At 37.7% G+C, this 21,309-nt stretch overlaps 1 long non-coding RNA gene across 2 annotated transcripts in view; it reads left to right on the top strand.

Moving 5' to 3' along the window:
• The window catches only part of LOC129044316 (uncharacterized), a 58,139-nt gene extending 37,062 nt beyond the window's left edge, over positions 1-21,077 (top strand). For both annotated transcript variants that reach the window (XR_008504650.1, XR_008504651.1), the window contains exons 2-4: positions 11,622-11,695; positions 14,153-14,286; positions 20,841-21,077. This is a non-coding gene — a long non-coding RNA (uncharacterized LOC129044316). The remainder of the gene's footprint in view (positions 1-11,621; positions 11,696-14,152; positions 14,287-20,840) is intronic.
• Positions 21,078-21,309: the final 232 nt, after the last annotated feature.

Here is a 21,309-nt window from a genome sequence, read left to right on the forward strand (position 1 = left end):
GGTTGAAACAGTTTGGAGGTATCAGAAAAAAACATGAAGGTGTGGGAAAATTTGGAACTTCCTAGAGACTTGTTGAATGGTTTTGACCCAAATACTGACAGTGATATGGACAATGAAATCCAGGCTGAGGTGGGTCTCAGATGGAGATGAGGAACTTATAGGAACTGGAGTATAGGTCACTCATACTATGTGTTAACAAAGAGACAGGCGGCATTTTGCTTCTGCCCTAGAGATCTGTGGAATTTCAAACTTGAGAGAGATGGTTTAGGGTATCTTGTGGAAGAAATGACTAAGAAACAAAGCTTTCAAGAGGTAACCTGGCCGATTCTGGAAGCATTCAGTTGCATGCACTGACAAAGAGATTATCTGAAACTGGAACTTTTATTTAAAATCAAAATAGAGCACAAAAGTTTGAAAAATTTGCAGCCTGACCATGATGTAGAAAAAGAAAAAAAAATTTGGGGGGAGAAATTCAAGCTGGCTGCAGAAATATGTGTAAGTAATGAGGAGTTGAAAGTTAATAGCCAAGACAAAGGGGAAAATGTCTCCAGGGCACATAGAGATTTTTGAGGCAGCCCTTCCCATCACAGGCCTGAAGGCATAGGAGAGAAAAATGGTTTCTTGGGACACGCTGGGGACCCTGCAGCTCAGTGTAGCCTTGGGACTTGGTGCTCTGTGTCCCAGCCACTCCAGCTCCAGCTGTGGCTAAAAGGGTCCAAGGAGTGGTTTGGGCCATTGTTTCAGAAGTTGCAAGCCCCAAGCTTTGGTAGCTTCCATGTGGTGTTGGGACTACAGGTCTGCAGTAGACAAAAGTTGAGCTTTGGGAGCCTCCATCTAGATTTCAGAGGATGTATGGAAATGCATGCATGTCCAGACAGAAATCTGCCACAGAGGCAGAGCCCTCATGGGGAAACTTTACTCAGGCAATGAAGAGGGGAAATGTGGGGTTGGACCCCTGACACAGAGTCCCCACTAGGGTACTGCCTAGTGTAACTGTAAGAAAATGGCAACTGTTCTACAGACCCTAGAATGGTAGATCCATTGACAGTTGGCACCATGCACCTGGAAATGCTGTAGGCACTCAATGCCAGACCATGAAAGTAGCTGCAGGGGCTGCATCCTGCAGATCTGCAGGGGCAGAGCTGTCCAAGGCCTTGGGAGCCCACCTCTTGCACAGGGATGCCCTGGATGTAAGACACAGAGTCAAAGGAGATTATTTTGGAGTTTTAAGATTTGATGGCTGCCCTGTTGGCTTTTGGACTTCCATGGGGCCTACAGCTTCCTTGTTTTGGCCAATTTCTCCCATTTGGAATGGGACTGTTGTGGTTCTCTTTGTAGAGCTCTTTTACCTCCCTGGTTAGTTGTATTCTTAGGTATTGTATTCATTTTGTGGTAATTGTGATTAGGATTGAGTTCCTGATTTGGCTTTTGGCTTGACTATTGTTGTGTGTACAGGAATGCTAGTAATTTTTTTTATGTTGCTTTAGTGTTGTGAGACTTTGCTGAAGTTATTAGCTAAAGGAGCTTTTGGATAGAGACTATGGGGTTTTCTAGATACAGAATTATGTCATCTGCAAACAGGGATAATTTAACTTCCTCTCTTCCTATTTGAATGCCTTTTTTTTTTTTCTTGCCTGGTTGCCCTGGCCAGTACTTCTAATACTGTGGTGAATAGGATGAGAGAGGGCATTCTTGTCTTGTGCTGATTTTCAAGGGGAAATGCTTCCAGTTCTTCCCATTCATTATGATGTTTGCTGTGGGTTTGTCATATATGGCTCTTATTATTTTGAGGTATGTTCCTTCAATACCTACATTATTGAGGGTTTTCAACATTAAGGGGTGTTTTAAATTTTATTGAAAGCCTTTTCTGCATCTATTGAGATAATCATGTGGTTTTTGACCTCAGGTCTGTTTATGCAATGGGTCACATTTATTGATTTGCGTATGTTGAACTAACCTGCATCCCAAGGATAAAGCTTACTTGATCATGGTGGATAAACTTTTTGATTTGCTGCTGGATTTGGTTTGTCAGATGTTTTTATGAGGATTTTTGCATCAATCTTCAATAAGGATATTGGCCTGAAATTTTCTTTTTTTGTTGTTGTGTCTCTGCCAGACTTTGGTATCAGGATGATGCTGCCCTCATAAAATAATTTAGGGAGGAGTTCCCCTCCTCAATTTTTTGAAATTGTTTCAGTAGGAATGGTATCATCTCTTCTTTATACATCTGGTAGAATTCAGCTTTGAATGCTTCCATCAGGGCTTTTTTTTTTTTTTTTTGATTAGTAGGGTATTTATTACTGCTTCCATTTTAGAGCTCATTACTGTCTGTTGAAGGATTCAATTTCTTCCAGGTTCAGTTTTGGGAGGGTGTATGTGTCCAGAAATTTATCCATTTCTTCTAGAGTTTATAGTTTGCGTATACACAGGTATTCATAATAGTTTCTGATAATTATTTGTATTCCTGTAGGGTCAGTGGTAATATCCCCCTCTACATATCTGGTTATTCTTATTTGGATCTTCTTTCTTCCTTTTTAGCCTAGCTAGCAATCTATCCTTTTTATTAATTTTTTTCAAAAAACCAGCTCCCGGCTGGGGTGTATGTATCCATTTCCTCTAGATTTTCTAGTTTCTAGTAAGCATAGTGATGTTCACAATATTCTAGTTTCTAGTGAGCATAGTGATGTTCATAATATCCATTTCATCTAGATTTTCTAGTGTTTAGTGGACATAGTGATGTTCATAATATTTTCTGATGGTTATTTGTATTTCTGTGGGGCCAGTGGCAATGTATCTTTTGTCATTCCTAATTGTGTTTATCTGGATCTTCTCTTCTCCTCTTTATTAGTCTAGCTAGCAGCCTCTTTATTAGTTTTTTCAAAAAAAAAAAAAAACAACTCCCGATTTTGTGGATCTTTTGAATGTTTTTTCATGTCTCAACCTCCTTCAGTTCAGCTCTGATTTTGATTACTTCTTGTCTTCTGCTAGCTTTGGGACTGGTTTGCTCTTGGTTCTCTAGTTCTTTTAGTTATGATATTGGATAGTTAAATTGAGCTCTTTCTAATGTTTGATGTGGATATTTAGTGCTATACATATTCCTCTTAACACTGCCTTCCCTGTGTCCCAGAGATTCTGGTATGTTGTATCTTTGTTCTCACTAGTTTCAAAAAACTTCTTAATTTCTGCTCTACTTTCATTATTTACCCCAAAGTCATTCAGAAACAGATTATTTAATTTTCATTTAATTGTATGGTTTTCTGTGATTTTCTTAGTCTTGATTTCTAATTGTATTGTGCTATAGTCTTAGAGAGTGCTTGTTATGATATTAGCTCTTTTCGTTTGCTGTAGATTGTTTTATGTCCAATTCTGTGGTCAATTTTAGAGTATGTGCCATGTGGTGATGAGAACAATGTATATTCTGATTTTGAAGTGGAGAGTTCCGTAGATGTCTATCAGGTTCATTTAATCCAGTGCTGAGTTCAGTTCCTGAATATATTTGTTAATTTTCTGCCTTGATAGTCTGTCTAAAATTGTCAATAAGGTTTGAGTCTCCCAACAATTGTTGTGTGGGAATCTAAGTCCCTTTGAAAGATCCTAAGAACCTGTTTTATTAATCTGGGTGCTCCTGTGTTGGGTGTATATATATTTAGGAAAATAAGGTCTTGTTGAATTGAAACCTTTACCATTATGTAATGCCCTTCTTTGTCCTTTCTGACCTTGGTTGATTTAAAGTCTTTTTTGTCTGAAATTGGGATTGCAACCCCTGCCTTTTTCTGTTTTCTATTTGCTTGTTAGATTTTTCTTCATCCCTTTATTTTGAGCCTATGGTTGTCATTTCATATGAGGTGGGCCTCTTGAAGAGAGCATACTGTTGGGTCTCAGTTCTTTCTTCAGTTTGCCACTCTGTGCTTTTTAATTGGGGCATTTAGCCTTTTTATATTCAAGGTTATTATTGATATTTGTGGATTTGATCCTGTCATCATTATGTTAACTGGTTATTATGCAGACTTGTTTATGTGGTTGCTTTAAAGTGTCACTGATCTGTGTACTTCTGTGTGTTTTCGTAGTTGCTGGTAACAGTCTTTCCTTCCCATATTTACTTCTTTCAGGGGCTCTTGTAAGGAAGGACTGGTGGTAACAAATTACCTCAGCATTTGCTTGTCTAAAAAGGATCTTATTTCTCCTTTGCTTATAAATCATAGTTTGACAGAATATGAAATTCTTGATTGGGATTTCTTTTCTTTAAGAATGTTGAATATATGCCTTCAATCTCTGTTGGCTTGTAGGGTTTCTTATGAGAGGTCTGTTGGTCTGATGGACTTCCCTTTGTAGGTGACTGAATCTTTCCCTCTAGCTGTGTCTGCATTTTTTCTTTCATTTCAACCTTGGAGAAACTGACTATTATGTTTCCTGGGGATGATTTTCTTGTGAAGTATCTCTCTGGGGTTCTCTGAATTTTCTGAATTTGAATATTGGCCTTTCTAGCTTGGTTGGGGAAGTTCGCATGGGTGATATCCTGAAATATGCTTTCCACGTTACTTCCATTCCCCTCATCTTTTTCAGGGACACCGATATGTCATAGATTTGGTCTCTTTACATTGTCCCATATTTCTCAGAGGTTTTCCTCATTCCTTTTCCTTCTTTTTTCTCTATTTTTGTCTGGCTCTCTTATTTCTGAAAGCCAGTCTTCAAGCTCTGAGATTCTTTCCTCAGCTTGGTTTATTCTGCTATTAAAAGTTCTAATTGCATTACGAAATTTTTTTAGTGTCAGCTCTATCTGGTTGGTTATATTCTTTTCTATACTGGCTATTTTGTCTGTCAACTCTTCTATCATTTTATTGTGATTCTTAGCTCCCTTGGATTGGGTTTCAATGTACTCCAGTATCTCTAAGATCTTTGTTTCTGTCCATATTCTGAATTCGATTTCTGTCATTTCAGCCATCTCAGCCTGGTTCAAAACACTTGCTGGAGAACTAGTGCAGTCATTTAGAGGAAAGATGGCACTCTGGCTTTTTGAGTTGTCAAGGTTCTTGTGCTGGTTCTTTATCATATTTGTGGGCTGATGATTCTTCAATCTTTTAAGTTGCTGTCCTTTAGATGGGATTTATTTTTTAATCCTATTTGATGATCTTGAGCATTGATTATAGTATAAAGTGGGTTCAGTCAACTGACTGAGGATTTCTGGAGGATTTTAGGGGGACATGGCTCATCTCACAATTCCTGGAGTATATTCTCTAAATCTGGGGGACTGATATTGGACCACAGCTTTGTTCTCTGCCTTCTAGAGGTTAGGAACCAACGTGCTGGGTTGCAGACTGAGCTGTTCCTAGACTGCTGGTCACAACACTCCGATGAGTGGTATTATCCAGAGCATTTCATGGGATCTATCCTTGTTTTCACATGCTAGCAGAAGTGGCAGTGGCAGCACAGTGGGGTGCATGCTCATCAGCTGCTAGCTGGTGCCAGGGTGCTGGCCTCCATGCAGGTGTTCACAGCAGCTGCAGAGGCAGCATAGCTGGGGGGATGGGTGGTCCCTGCTGATGTCTGTGCACATGGTTGCCCTGGTAGTGGTGTTAGCATGGGGGCAGAGTGCTGGTGGGCAGAGGACCGTATGCTTCCTCTGTGTACATTTATGCAAGCAGAAGTGGCCACTCAGGGCAGGGGAAGGTCTGCTGTTCTCCATGCCTAGTTTCACTCCAGCATCAGTTGGTGCAGGGGCAGGGAGCCGGCAGGGGCTTGACTGGTAAGTTCTGTACTCTCTGTGCTCACAAAGGCTCCCACTGCAATGGTAGGTAGATGGGGAAGGGTAGGGGGGTAGAGTACACTTGCCTCCGCAGCAGTGGCAGGGCAGGGGGCATGTGCACACATGCGTTGGTGAGGCAGGGAAAGCAAAATCCTCCCATGGACACACATGCCAGTAAAGCAATGTAGGTGGTGACAATGGGCCCATGGGAAGCTACAGTTAGGGGAGGGAATGGGCGGCCTGCTGTGTGGTCATCAGGGCCAAACCACTGCAGTTCTCTATTGGTCATATGTGGTCCACCAGTGCAGAAGCTATGATGCAGACCCTCAGTACTCCTAATGCTATATTGCAAGCAGGCACAGCAGAGGCTGGGGCCCCAGGGAAAGACAGGAGATCAAGGGATGCTCAGGTCAGACTGGCCCCGTCTGATGGACAAGACCACCCTGCTGAGCTCAGCTCCAATAGTTCCCCTAGGACTAAAATCTCTTATGAGAGCAAGTCAAGCCTACGCGGATAGGTGTTCCTGACCATGCTCCTCTATGACACTCTCACACCAAACCCTCTGGACTTTACACTGGCTGGCATGCTGCCTCTACCATTCCTTTAAGCAGATTTCCTTGCTAACCCAAGTATCATGTGGTTGAGGGGTCTCATTCTGCCTGGGATTCCAGAAGCCTGTGGAGAGAATTGCTTTTTGTTAGTTCAACTCATCCTTTTTCCTAGAATCACTGTGGGCCAGGAATGAGTCCCAGTATGAAGTAGCCCCATACAGGGTTCCCAGCTTTCTCCCCCTTCATCCCAGCTTGTGTGTCTTCCCTCTGTCCACACTCAGTGCCTTCCCTCTAAAGATCTGTTAATAATGTGCCAGTCATCTTAGTTCATTAGTTCCAGCTCTTTCACCAGGCTACCTCTAGTCAGCCTTCTTGCCCAGTTCCTGTTTTGTTTTGCGTTGTTTTGTTTTAATGTCTCTCTCATTGATGTTTCCAGCTTGCTGGCTTCTTCAGCCCCATTTATAGGTATTTGAGGCAAAAAAAAAAAAAAAAAGTAAACCAGGAGGAAGCTCATCATTATGTACTGTATTAATCAGTTTTTCCATTACTAAAAGAAATGTCTGAGGCTTGATTATTTGGCTCACGGTTCTATAGGTTATATGTGAAATATTATGCCAGTATCTGCTTTTGGTCAGGGCTTCAGGAAGCTGACAATCATGGCAGAAGACAAAGGAGAGCCAACACATTACATGGTGAGATCAGGAGCAGCAAAAAAGGAGGAGGAGCCACACTCGTTTCAATAACCAGATCTCATGAGAATGCACTCACCATCTTGAGGACACCACCAAGACATTTATGAGGGATCTGTCTTTATGCCACAAACACCTCACACCAGGTCCCACCTCCAACACTGGGGATTGCATTTTAACAAGATTTAGAGGGGACAAACATTCACACCATATTATTCTGCTTCTGTGCCCTCAAATCTCATGTCATTCTCACACTGTAAAATACAATCACACCCTGCCATAGTTCCCCAAAGGCTTAACTTTTTCCAGCCTCAAGTCCAACATCCAAAGTTTTAACTGGAGATGAGTTTCTTCCACCTGTGAGTTAAAGAACTGAGTTATTTACATCTAAGACACAACGGCTATATAGGCATTGGTTAAACATTATCATCCCACAAGGGAGAATTTGGTCAACAGAAAGGGACAATAGCCCCCAGGCCAGGCAAGTCTGAAATGCAGCAGAAAATTAATTAAATATGAAAGCTCCAAAATACTCATTATGTCTCTCATCCAAGGCACACTGGTGCAAGGGGTGGGCTCCCAACAGCTTGGGCAGCTCTTCTTCTGTGGATTTGCAGGGTACAGCTCCCATGGCTGCTGTCACAAGTTTGAGTTGAGTGCCTGCAGCTTTATCAGATGCAGGGAACAAATTACTGCTGAATCTACCCTTCTGGTGTCTGTAGGGTGGCGGCTGCCTTCCCACAGCTCCACGAGGCAGTGTACAAATTGGGACTTTGTGTGGGGACTCCACTTCCACATTTCCCTTTGGGATTGCCTTACTAGAGGTTCTCTATGAGGGCTCCACCCCTCTAACAGGCTTCTGCCTGCACATCTAAGCTTTTCCATACATTCTTTAAAATATAAGTGGAAGCCACAAAGCCTCCTTCATGTTTGCATTCTGAGCATTTATAGATTTAACACCATGTGGAAGCCACCAAGGCTTATTGCTCACAACCTCTGGAGTGGTGGCCCAAGCTATACTTAGTCCCCTTTTGAGCCAAGGCTGAATCCTGAGTTACCAAGATGTAGGGAGCAGTGTCCTGAGGCTGCACTGGGCAGCAAGGCCCTGGCCCTGGCCCCAGAAACCATTCTTTCCTCTGGGGCCTCTGAAACTGTGATGGGAGGGTCTATCTCAAAGACTTTTTAAATGCTTTTCAGGTATTTTTTTTTCATTGTGTTGGATATAAGTACTTAGCTCCCTTTCAGACATGCTGATCCCTCTAGCGGGTGGTTTCTTCAAAGTCTGTTTGGATTGTTTCTCTGCCATATGGCCAGGGTACATATTTTCCAAACTTTTATGCTCTGCTTCCCTTTTAAATATAAGTTCCAACTTAAAGTCAATTATTTTCTCCCACATCTCAGCACAGGTTGATAGAGCAGCCAGTCCACAACTTGAATGCTTTGCTGCTTAGAAATTTCTTCCACCAGATACTTTAGCTCATCACTGTTAAGTTCAACCTTGTACAAAAGCCTAAGGTATGGACACAATACAGCCAAGTTTTTCACTAGGGTGTAATACAGGTAATTATCACTCCAATTCCTAATAACCTCCTTATTTCCATCTGAGACCTCATCAGCCTAGACTTCACCGTCTATGTCTCTATCAGCATTTTTGTCACAAACATTTAACTAGTTTCTAAGAAGCTCCAAACTTACCCCTTTTTCCTGTCTTCTTCTGAGCTCTACAAAATCTTCTAACTTCTACCCATTATCCAGTCCCAAACTTGCTTCTACATATTCAAGTATCTTTACATCAACTCCCTACTCCTGGTACCAATTTTCTATATTAGTCAGTTTTCACATTACTATAAATAAATAATGGAAGTGAGTTAATTTGTAAAGAAAAATTTTTAATTGGCTCACAGTTCTTCAGGTTGTACATGAAGTATAGTATCAGCATCTGCTTATGGAGAGGGATTCAGGAAACTTACAATCATGGCAAAAGGCAAATGAGGAGCCAGCATATCACATGGCTAAATAAGGAGCAGGAGAGAGAGAAGGGGGAGGTGCCAAGCTTTGTTAAACAACCAGGTCTCATGAGAACTCACTATCACAAGGACAGCACCAAGCCACTCATGAGGAATCGTCTTCATGACCTAAACATCTTTCACCAGGCCCCAACTCCAACACTGGGGATTACATTTTAATGTAAGATTTGGAGAGGACAAACATTCAAACTATATCATAAGGTTTCTTGAATTCCAAAGTCCCTAGCTGTTATGACTTTTTCTCTCTATGTTTCAGTATTCTTACTTTTGTTTCATATAACTTTCACGGTTTTTAGTTGTACTTGCAGGGAGAAATAGGGAAAAGTACATCTATTCAATCTTCCCTGAAGTCATCTTCAGTATTCTAATTTTCAGATAATTATAATTTGACAAATAAAATATAACTATTGACTAGAGTATATACTTAACCAGAATATTCCATTTACCATACTAGATAATGAGTTTATTAAGTAATGGAAGCATTACCATACTGAATAACAAGGTAATATTAACTAATATTTAATGAGTGTTCCTTGCATGTTAGGTATTCTGATACATTTTTTTATGTGAATTATTTAATTTATAGTATTTTATAATAACCCTATATGGTAGAAACCTTCATTTTTCTTATTTTAAAGATAAGAAATCTAAGGCTTATGGAGGGTATGTAGCCTTCTTAAGGTATTTCATCTAATCTAGAAAAAGGCACAAACACCCTTTGAACCCAAAGAATCTAACTTCAGAGCTGGTGTTTCAAACCGTTATATTTGTTTACATGTGTTTCCTCTGCCAAGAAAGTTTGATTCCCTTTTCTCCACTTTAAAATCTCATCCTTAAATGATTTCCTTTTCAAACTCAGTCCGAACGTTGTGTTCCTTATGAAATCTTTCTTAAATTCAACCTGGTTCTTTTATCCTTTGTTCTCCTACAACTCTTTACGTCATTTCTATGTTCAGACATTTTCATTAGATGTTTGGTCTGTTTGCTTGTTTCTCCCATTTACTAGGATTCCTTGATGGGAGGCATTATAGCTCATTCATGTTTATGTCCTCATTATCTGACAGTATTGTAGTAGGCACTCAATGACAATTTGAATAAATAAACAAGCTATACATATATCAAACAAAACTTAGCAAAGTGCACAATAGTCTTGTGTTATAGAAAACGGACGTATGACTAGTAAATTCTGCTCCGACAGTCGAACATAATAATTTGCATAAATGTACAATAAAGATTTTCATTGCATATTAAGCACTTTGAAAATTGAAATAATGTGTAATATAAAGTATACTCTGTGCAATGAATCTGAGATCTGTATGAAAAGCATGGTATAGTCGAAAACAATTGAAAGCTTTGAAATCAGATATTCCTTGGTTCAAATTCTTACTCTTTCATACTCTAGCTCTGTAAACTTGGCACAGTCATTGAAAATCTATGAGCCCCAGGTTCTTCATCTGGAAAAATAGGAATATTTTCTTTCTCAGTTTAATTATAAGGATTAAATGAGTTCACTGCCTGAGAAATCATTCTTTCAAAGCAACTTGTCATCTGTTTTCCCACTGACGGTTTTCCAGCCCTAAATTTGTAAGCCAAAGGGCATTTGCTCCAGAATAATTTTCTATGAAATCTGATAACAACATCAATAGCAACAACAATTTTCAGTTATAGTAGTTGTACTAGTTGTAGTATTGCATTCTCCAGTGAGGAGACCTAATGAGACTTAATTGGTCTCATTACTCATCTCAACTTGGTAAGTGGTCCTCTCATTTTTAATCACTTTGAATTGGATCACATCCAAATGGTAACCTGTGAGTTCAACAGTTTTGTATTCCACATATAAGTGAGAGTATGTAGTATTTGTCTTTCTATGCCTGGTTTATTTCACTTCACATAATAAATTGCTATTTTTTCTTTTTTTTTTTTTCAGAGTTTTTTTCTTGGAGTCTTCCAGGTTTTCAGGATTAGGCCTATAGAAAGATGGAAACTGGGAAGGCTAAAAGACAGAGAGCAGAGCAAACAACTCTTTGTATTTTTCTGGCTCCTACTTACAAACGTGGTACCCTAAGCTCTGCAATACTAATTGGCATTTATGGTTCAAGCATCTCTGTTGACAGAGAGAAATGGCAAAAATGCTATTACACACTGTTTGCTTTTGATGTTGTATTGATTTCAGGAAGTCTCTTATTTCTACAGGTTCCTGACTAGATAATTGCCACAGGAGATACAAAAGAATAGAGGTCAGACTTTAAGACATTTTATTAGCATTATTTCTCTCTAAAACAAAATTAAATTGCTTTGAGTGAGTTAGTAACCTATGCTTGTATGCTAGCAAATGCCAGAAGGGTCAAGAATAAAATAACAGGTAGCTCATACGTAAACAGAAATATATTTCCTAGAGCAATTTCCAGGACTGAAAACAAAATGAATTCAACCACTCTGGTAGTACTATTACCCTCTAAGGAATTTATGTCCTGTGGTTTACATTACTCTTTTAAGAAATAAATATAATGTAAAAATAAGAATTTCTTCCAGATACCAACTATCATGAAGCATTTCAAATAAAATCTGTACAAAATCTAACATATTTTTTACATACCTATTTCTTCTCCAGGAATCCCCACATGCTATGGATTGAATATTCGTGTTCCTCCCAAAAATGTGTATGTTAAAATCCTAACCACTAAGGTAATGTGATTACGAAGTAGGATCTTTGAGAGGTGGTTAGGTCATGAGAGTGGGGCCCTAAAGAATGGGATTAGTGTCCTTGTAAATGCAACCTAACTTCCTTGTCCACATTATGCCCTAGAAGATTGCCATCAATAAGGAAGCTAGCTCTAATCAGACACCAAATCACCTGATGTCATGATGTTGATCTTTCCAGCCTTCAGAACTGTGAAAGACAAATTTCTTTTATGAGTCACCCAGTCTATGGTATTTTGTTATAGCAGCCCTAACAGACTAAGACATTATCTCGCCTAATGACCTTGTCATAAAATCACTTTCTAGTCAAAATCTCAAATTAGATGTGTTTTTTAATCATCCTGTAGATCTAATTGTTCACCAAATCTGGCTGATTTCCTTTGTAAATCTTGCTTAAATTGACATGCTATCCTCTACCTACAGAAACAGCAGTTGAGGTCAGGAATATAGCAAATCTCACCTGGACTAGTCTCTGAGTGAGAATCAAATAGCTGTCCTCAATATCATTTTTTTTCTTTCTCCCTCAGCAACAGAAACTGAATTTTAGCTGGGTATGTAGCTACACAAAATAAAATGTTCATTTTCTAGCTTCGCTGACAGCTAGATGCAGCCAAATTCTTGAAGCCAAATTCTTGACAAAAAACGATATAATTAGAAATGGTGTAAGCAAATTTTGGGACATGTCCTTAAAGGGGAGGTGACATACTTTTCTCATTCTATCTTTCTACTGGCTAGAATACACATATGATGGATGGAAATGGAACAACAATCTTGGATCATAACATAAATGACAAGTGTTGAGGATGATAATCTAATGATACAGAAAAAGTCTAAGTCTTTGTTGGTTGAGGAACCACTTTGATAACCCTAGACTAAAAATGTTTAAACTTCTTTTTGTTTAAATTACTGTTTATATTTAATCTTTTTCATTGGTAGCTAAACAAAGTTGTAAAAATCAGAGCCCCTTGACAGTTTTCTCTGCTTCACTCTTATTTCTCTCCTGGAGAGAGAAATGCTGCCATAGCCTGTGATTTCTGAAATATAAATGTGATCATGCTACTCTTAGGTTTAACATGTATCATCTGCAAAAAAGTCCAGAATTATTATCAAAGAGATAAAGGTCCATTGTAATATAGTTCCTATCTCCTTTGCCAATCTCGCTCCCACTACAGCACACTCATACCCTTCCCTTGGCCACTCTTTGCTTTCTAAACATACTATGCTCTTTCTTTATTCCCACCTTTTCTTAACCCTGCAGCAAGATAATCCTGTTGAAACTTAACTTAGATTCTGTCACTCTTGAATTCAAAATGTCCAGTGTCCTCTCATCTCACTTAGAGTAAAAGTAAAAGTACTTGCAAAGGCCCTCACCTTAAGCCTTCTCTAATTTAGGACTCCATTATATCTTCTTCAGCTTGTTTGCCTACTCTCTTCCAGGTGTTCTTTGCCATCTTTCTGTTCTTTGAACATGCAAGATACTCTCCAACTTCAGGGTCTTTGTACTGCTAGTTCTTTCATCTAGAATGCTCTTTCTTAGATATGTTTCCTGTCATATCACCTGTTAAGCAAGGTTTTCCCTGGCTACCTTATCTGAAATTATGATCTCCTTTCCCTTAACCAACTCAAGTACTCCTTATCTCACTTCATTATTTCCAGCACATATCACTTTATCATCCCATGTAATTTACATTGTTCATGATCTAACTCTTTCAACCCTTGCAAATATAAGCCTCATTATAAAAACAAATTTTGCCTCTTTTGTTCTGTGCTGCTTCTTCTAGAAAAATGTCTGCCACATAGTAAGTGCTCAATAAATATTCATTACTATTGACTAACTTTCCCATATTTATGATGAATTCTTGCCTTGAATATTGAATAACTCTATGAAGACTACTCATAATTATGTCCCACTTCAACAAAAATTCATAAACACAGTGCTTCCATAACACTTGGTATGTATTCAATATATATTTTAGCAAAAACAGATTATCAGATGATAAATGAAATTTAAAATCATATACAATTTCTAACAAAATACTTATTATTTTTCTCAATAGAGATCTATGAGAATTAATTCATCTTTCTGTGTAATAATCTCCTACGCAGATGCTGAGTACCCTCATGTTCATTGAGGGTAATGTTTTTGTATTCATTGCCACTTCTGCTTCTGAAAGCCATTGAATGTGCATTTCATGTCTGATACTGGGCAAGCTATGGTCTGAAATTCTCCTGAATAGTGGCTTCTTTCATGTTCTGCCTGCAGTAGGAACAATGTGATAGGAGAGTGTTGGTTGTATGAGGGTGGAAAACATCTTCATTGATATTTATCTTATTGTTTTTCTAATTATGTATATATCTTTATGTGATTTTTATATGTGTATATAATAAAATATATCAATTTTATCTGTGTAATAATGTATCTATCTATTTGTTCCCTTATAGTATAAGCTCCTTGGGAGCAGAAATTTTGTTTTTTCTGAATATCTGCAATACACAGCAAAAATCATGTGCATTTAGGATCCGTTTAACTACAAATGGCAGAAAACATAGCTACAAATTGGCTTAACTAATAAAAGGTAAGATGGATTCCAGACATGTGATGCTCTGCAAATAAGTGGGCTAAGTAGTGTCATCCAAGATCCAACATTTTTCCATCTATATATATTTTGCTTATGTTTGGAACAGCTTTATACTGAAGCTGACTCATCTAGTAGTTGCAACACAACTGCCAGTAACATTCAGATTACTAAGATTCCTTGTCCCTCTCCTGTGGGAGAGAGAGCTAGATATGCTCATAGACGAAGAAAAGAACATTCAGAGAGAAAATAATACTCCCCTCACCCAGCAAAGAAAATCAACCTATCCCTTCACTCTAACTGGTAAACTTAAATTACAATCTGAGCTCTGGACCAAAGGGAATGACATAAGCTGTTTGATCAGCATATTTTCTACAAATGGACAAGGCATAAACATCTGAAAAATTGGTGTTCTTGAAAGAAAAGAATAATGATAAATGTCGGAACAATCAACATTAATTAAGCAATCAGGAGTGCTCACTAAGCATATAGGGGAATTCAGTTCTATTTGTTGGATGAATGCTCATTGAATACTGCTTGCTCTCAACTTGTAAATATTTAAGGGCTTTGTGGAAATTTCTCAAACAAATAATACTGATATTATGTAACAGCATATTTCAAAATTATCTCTAATTTTCTTATATGTCCATTTATTTTAATATTCTTTTGAAACCATTATAGGTTATTTTAATACTGTGTTACCTCTTTCTGATTACTTTTATATAGAGCACACCACATCACATCTTCAAATTAATGTTTAACCTATAAAATGTATATTTATAATTTTGTCTTTTTTCTTTGTAGAAAACTAAATAATGAAATCCATTTGAAATTTCTGTCTTCCCTAAAGTCTTAACATGAATTCTAAACAGTATCCCCAATTTTCAGTGACTCTTCACATTTGAGCCACTATGAAGCTCCTACAATGCCATTGTTGGGTTATTTTGCAACATCAAATCTTTTTCATATAGAACCTATTTCATCCTTGGCAAAGCCTCACCGTCTTGAAGATTCCAGTACCTGCTATAGCTGACTTGCTTGTTTTTAAGCTATTCGTACATAAACTTAGGAACATACTGCCCTCTACCCAGGAACTATAATGCGTTTCGCATGTTCCATATTTACGTGGTTACGTGGTTGTTGCTGCCTTACCTGTCCTGAATCTACATCTCAAGATAATATCAGACTCCACTTAACCCTATGTTATGAGGATTTCATCTTGACTCAGTTTACCTACAGAATCCATATGGTGTTATCTTTCCTTGAAATTGAACTATGAAATGATTAAACCTTTTTTTTAGTAATATCTACAATTAAAAATAACTGTTGCAGTCAAGTAAAATGATCCCATAAAGATCCATATCACATAAAAAGGACATAAAACAAAATTATTTTTCCTTTTATGCATACAGAAACAACCTCTAATTTACCTATCAAAAATAACTGTGTGGGGGAATATTATACCTGAACAATCAATATTACTAAGCAAAGCATCTCTATAATTAAATATTAGAATACAGAATGATAAAATAAAAGACACAGATGTTTGAGACAAAAAAAGCCTAGGTTTAAATCCAGGTGATGACTCCTGTAGTTATGTGTCCTCACGAGTTACTTCACTTTCAGGAGTTCTTATATTAAAGTAGGAATGTAGTTATTCTATTGAATGGCTGTGGTAAAGGTTAGAAATATGTCTTTTGGAGGACATAAAATGGGTCCTGACACAGAGTAGGGGGAATCAAAGACTTTAGAAACCTCAGCTATCACCATAGTTATTATGATCAAGGTTATATCAAGCTCTTTTCAGAATTTATCTAAGGTATTATTGATACAGTAGAGAAGCTTCTCTAGCATAATCCTTTATATCTCTATTATAGATATCTTCCCATGATAAATCACATAATTTGTACCTTATGAAAAAATTGTAACACAAATTATTTTACTTTGAATGAAAACACCATGACATTCACAATGATAAGTACTACTAAAGTATTTTTAAAGTTTTAGAAGATAAAGTTTGAAATAAATGTAATAAAAAATAAAAATTAACCAGAAACTTCATACGTGGGGAAAATTTAAGACTAAAGGTATACCAGTAACAAGTCATAATTTTTCATTGAAATAGTGATTAATTATTTATAAGGAGTCCAATGTTTCAGACTAAAGCTGGGAATAAAATAACAATCTCTTAATGAGTAAGGGTCAAAATAATTCAGTTTAGAAATAATGATGGCAATATTGCCTGTTTCTTGGGATCCATCTACATGCCAATGGCATTTTACTGAGTCTTTCATGTTCATCACTTTCACAGTGCAACTATGAGACAGGTGCTGTCATCACCAGTGTACAGAAGACCGTGAGTCTTGGGAAATTTAAGTGACTTGTAAGGTCTAACAAGTGGTTGGTGTTTGGCTGGAAATCAGGAAAACATAATTACTTTTAGTTACTGCACTTTACCTTTTCAGGTCAAATAACTGAACCAGTCATAGGTGGTTAACATAGGTAGGTTAGGATGCTTGGACAACCTACCAAGCCAGATCAAATTTTTTATACTTTATTTATATGAGGTAAATAATATGTGCATATGTGCATAGTCTCTCTCTTTGAAATGCCTATATGCTCTCTAAAGATATATTTTATAATTAAAAGTAGGCTGTCTTATCTTAGGCCAAATATAGGGATAAAACAATAATTACTAATTAATATAATTTTCTAACAGAATTTTTTACGTTGTTTGCCCATGAGTTGTGTGTATCTGTGTTTCCATGTTTTGCCTGGCTATAAAAGCGTAAGTGGTAGGATGGCTTGTAGGGAATCAGAATTAAGGATACTTTATTTCTAGTGGATCTAAATTTGTTCAAAGGAAGTTATGGACAAACAATTGAGGAGAAAAGAAAACTAGTTAAAAATACATTTTTTCTAATCCACAAAGGAAGAAAGCTAGACAAAAACAAAACAAAACAAATACAACATGGGCATAAGCAGGAAGAATTAAAAGTCTTTTCATTTTTTCCTTTTCTCTCCTCATACTATTATTAAGCAGTGAGTTTCTGTTCAAATTCAACACTCTTTCAAAAAGCAAATGGTATATTTCAGGTTTGCTCTTTATTCTTCTTTTTTCATTAAAATAGCACACATTCCTTGAATGTCTTTTTTTTTTTTTTTCAAACTTCCTGAAATCAAGGCCAAGGGTTGACATTTACAGCGATAAGTGATCCAAGTGCTACATTAGCACCTATTTATTAAAGATGATCTTTCCTGTACAGTACAGCTAGGACATTTGGCCTAATTTACTATACTAACATTTCCAATCTGGCTTTGCGTAGGGAGTTGTGCCAACAGCGCTCTGTCCTATGGTGAAATAGTGCCTAATCAGTATTTATGAATAGGGCTTTAGAAGTCACTAAAGAGCACAGGAAGAGATTTTACCTTCCTAAAGCACAAATAATGCTGAGCTCTGGGAATCTGTATAGCCTATTAGGATGGAATAGCTTTCTTTTTTAAAAAAATTGCAGTTTAAATGTGTAATGTAATACTGTCAGTAATTTAAATGGAGTGCACCTCTTTCTTTCAGACATTAATGCTATTTGTTAAACTTTGTAATTATTATGCAAATGAAGTGCTGTACTTAAAAAATGGCAGTGCCAAGAGTACAACAGAGAAAAACAGTTTGAAATTCAAACTAATACAAAATAAACTTCAAGCCTTGTAGAACTCAAATATTGTAATTTTTTCCTCCTTTGAATGCAGCATTTGGGTGAAAGCAATGAGGACTTGTCTTTGTTCTTAATACGTAGATAGCAAAAGGCTTAGAGCCAGAGATTTGAAAGCTCTGAGACATATTAGCTCCCTGATCTTCACAACAGGTGGCTGATATTTTTATCGCTCTTTTAAAGATAAAAAAGCCAAGTCCCAGAGATGCTTAACTCATTTGCTTGGGGTCACTTAAGCAAGCCAGTGACAGCCAGGGAAGGATCTGACTACTGCCAAACTTAAGGCTGCTATGAGAATCCCCAGACAGCAATCACTTGAAAGAAACAGCATTTATGGCTAAAATTATGATTTCAGAATATTAAACACTGAACTAGTACAATCTAGTTTCATTTTATGTCAGGTAGATATTTTTGGAAGAAAAGGAGTTTGGTTTCCAGAGAATTAGCTCCTGACAGGTAAATGTCTGTGAGCTGCTGAGCAGCCTATACATGAAGAAAGCAAACGTTATGAAGAAAGTGAGCAATTTTACACATATTTTTATCTCCAGCACCTATTTCTATGCCTGACAGCATAGGCAGTCAAAAATATTTGTTGAATCAAGGACTGAATGAATGCATGGCCATTTGTCACTTACTTTCCACTCACATTGTCTCATTTTCCTTTCAGTTACTTTCTCCACCACGACTTCCCAGGTCTGCAAAACAGATAATTGAACAACAAAAACAGTTTTACCTTCCTCTAGAAATTATTCTTTTCCCGGACTATTTTCTTACACTTAAACCTGAACCAACATTTTTTTTTTATATTTCATCTTTAGAACTTTGATTTTTGCTTGAGATAATCTTATAAAGTAGAAGAAACTAAGGATTTGGCCTGTTGATAGCAGTGTGTTGTCCTCTTTAGGTGATTCTCTTTGCATTTTAAAAGGAAACCTATATGTTCTTAATCCAAAAGAGTAAGAAACAAAAACTCAAATGCATTGTTAACATTTCTCAGAGACAGTGGGAGAATTTTTGAGCTTTGGTGAAAGACAATGACAGTCAATATATGACAATAGAAGCTGAAAATGTCAGTGTCTTGATATCCCAGTGCTCACTGTGGCTACAGTGTGGATGTGTGACATTGGTTCAACAAGACACTCCTTACCCCACTTTAACGTCGACTTAGGAAATATCAAGCAAAGAATCCAGAGACACTGAGAGGCTCATATTAGTGGAAGGCTGCAGTTGAAGAGGCAGCTATCTGAGTTTCCAGGGTAGCAGTGGCCAAAAGCAAAGACAGTGTTCAATGCCAGTGGTCATGGTAGGGATGCAAGCTCTGTCATCAAGTGGTTGATGACAGCAGCAATGTTATCTTTACAGGACTAGTTCTGTGGCATAATTGTGCCTAGGGTCTTGGGAGCTGTTTTTGTTCCTGCTGTTTTTCCATGGCTCAATCTACAGCCTTGCTGATGATTCTTTGAGGTATCTCATATCCTATAAAAGAAATTTAATTAGTCAGTTTCTGCTGCTTACAATCAAGAATCTGTGCACCATATCAAAGCCAGCAGGGAAGTGAGGTATGGGCTGTATTATTGCGTTTGAGATACTCTGGGGGAAGATCAGGAATATTGACGCATTTGCAAAAGACTTTAAATGTTGGTTTCAGATTCTTGATGCTACCAATTTACCACTAGTGTGATCTTGTTGAGAAAGTTACTAAACCTTACCCTTCTCACAGATGCAAATGGAAATAATACTATCTATCATGAAGGCCAGTTGTAAAGACTGAGAAAATGTGTAACATGATCCAGAACCAGGGCTGGCATATGGGGGACAATGAAGAATCTTTTTTATCTTTATTATTTCATCATATACGTAAATTGCCTATACTCTCCCACCTACGACGTGAGCTTTCTGGCCTAGATGCTACGAGATATAAAGACAAAATGAGTATCCAGAAATTAACTCCACATGTTTCTAAAAAGGCAAATAGAAAGAAACCAAATATATGCACATGGGACATTGGGTTACAGGCTAAACTTATGATTATGGACATTTACTGCTCACATTAGCTATAAGATGGGGTATTACACAATAAAATCCAGAGACGAGGTCTTAAACATGATACGCTTTACTTCATCTCAGGAGTATTATTTCAGTTATTTAAAGAAGAAAAATAGGAGGCCAACACTTGCTAGTTTGATTAGGAAAGCTTGTATTCTTAAAAGGTATCTAACTGACAAATAGCAGCAGCTTGAAATAAAGGCTCTGAACTATTGTTTCACATCCATTATTGTTCCAATGGCATGATTGTGACTTTCCTGATATGGAGGAGAAGAGTATTTTGTTTGGTTGTTTTGCTGGATTTTCGGCATAACCCTAGTTACACTGTCTTCTGAGACCGCACAGAATCGTTGAAGGCTCAGGCATCACTAGTGTGTCACTGGGAAAGTAATTAACTCTTTCAGGGCTCCATTCTTTTCACTGCTAAAATGGGCATTATGTTTTCTCTCTCTTGGGTTATCATGAGAATTAAATGAGATCATGCATACAAAGTTCTGGGTATGTCTGGCACACTTTTTAAAAAACAGCTGCACTCACAAAGTGAGATGCTCCCTTCACTTTTAGTCCAATAAAATGCATATTCATAGAGAATCGGGTCATATTATTTCTGCATGACAGGTTTCTGCAGGGACATGGGTTTGCCAAATTCACCAGCTGTCTTCACATCTTCCCATTCCCATGAGATTTCTGCACATTTTTCCTGTCCTTTTAGTGGTTCCCCAGAGGCAGGCTTCCTTAGGGAGGAATCAGGGTGTAGGCGAATGCTCCATTAATTTTCTTGTTGGCATTTTACAGCCAGTGGTGTGGATGACCCAAGAGCAGCCAGGATGGGAGACAGCTAGACAGAGCCTGCAGGCCCCTCTGGAATACTTTCACTATCAGAACGCAATGAATAACAAACCTTTAAAAACTCCTATGAGTTACAGAGAAAGCTTCCAGTGAAGATGGTGGTATTGGCTCAGTCTAGGAAATGGAAGAAAGGAAAAACAGAACAGCAGGAGCAAAAAAATAAAGGCAAAATTCCAGCATGTTAACTATGTGTGTCCTTATTTCTTTCATCTTAAAATTCTAATTTTAAAATGTTAAAATGATAAATACTATATAACATTATAGGATGTTTAAGAAATGTAATAAATAAATATCATGCAGCTCACTACCAAAACACATCATTCATTTTAATTTTGCATATCTCTTCAAGTATTCATTCTTCTACTCTCTTTTTTTAGACGGAGTATTGCTCTGTCGCCCAGGCTGGGGTGCAGTG

This window comes from Pongo pygmaeus, chromosome 13 (genome assembly GCF_028885625.2).
Source record: "Pongo pygmaeus isolate AG05252 chromosome 13, NHGRI_mPonPyg2-v2.0_pri, whole genome shotgun sequence".
NCBI classification, from domain to species: Eukaryota; Metazoa; Chordata; class Mammalia; order Primates; family Hominidae; genus Pongo; species Pongo pygmaeus.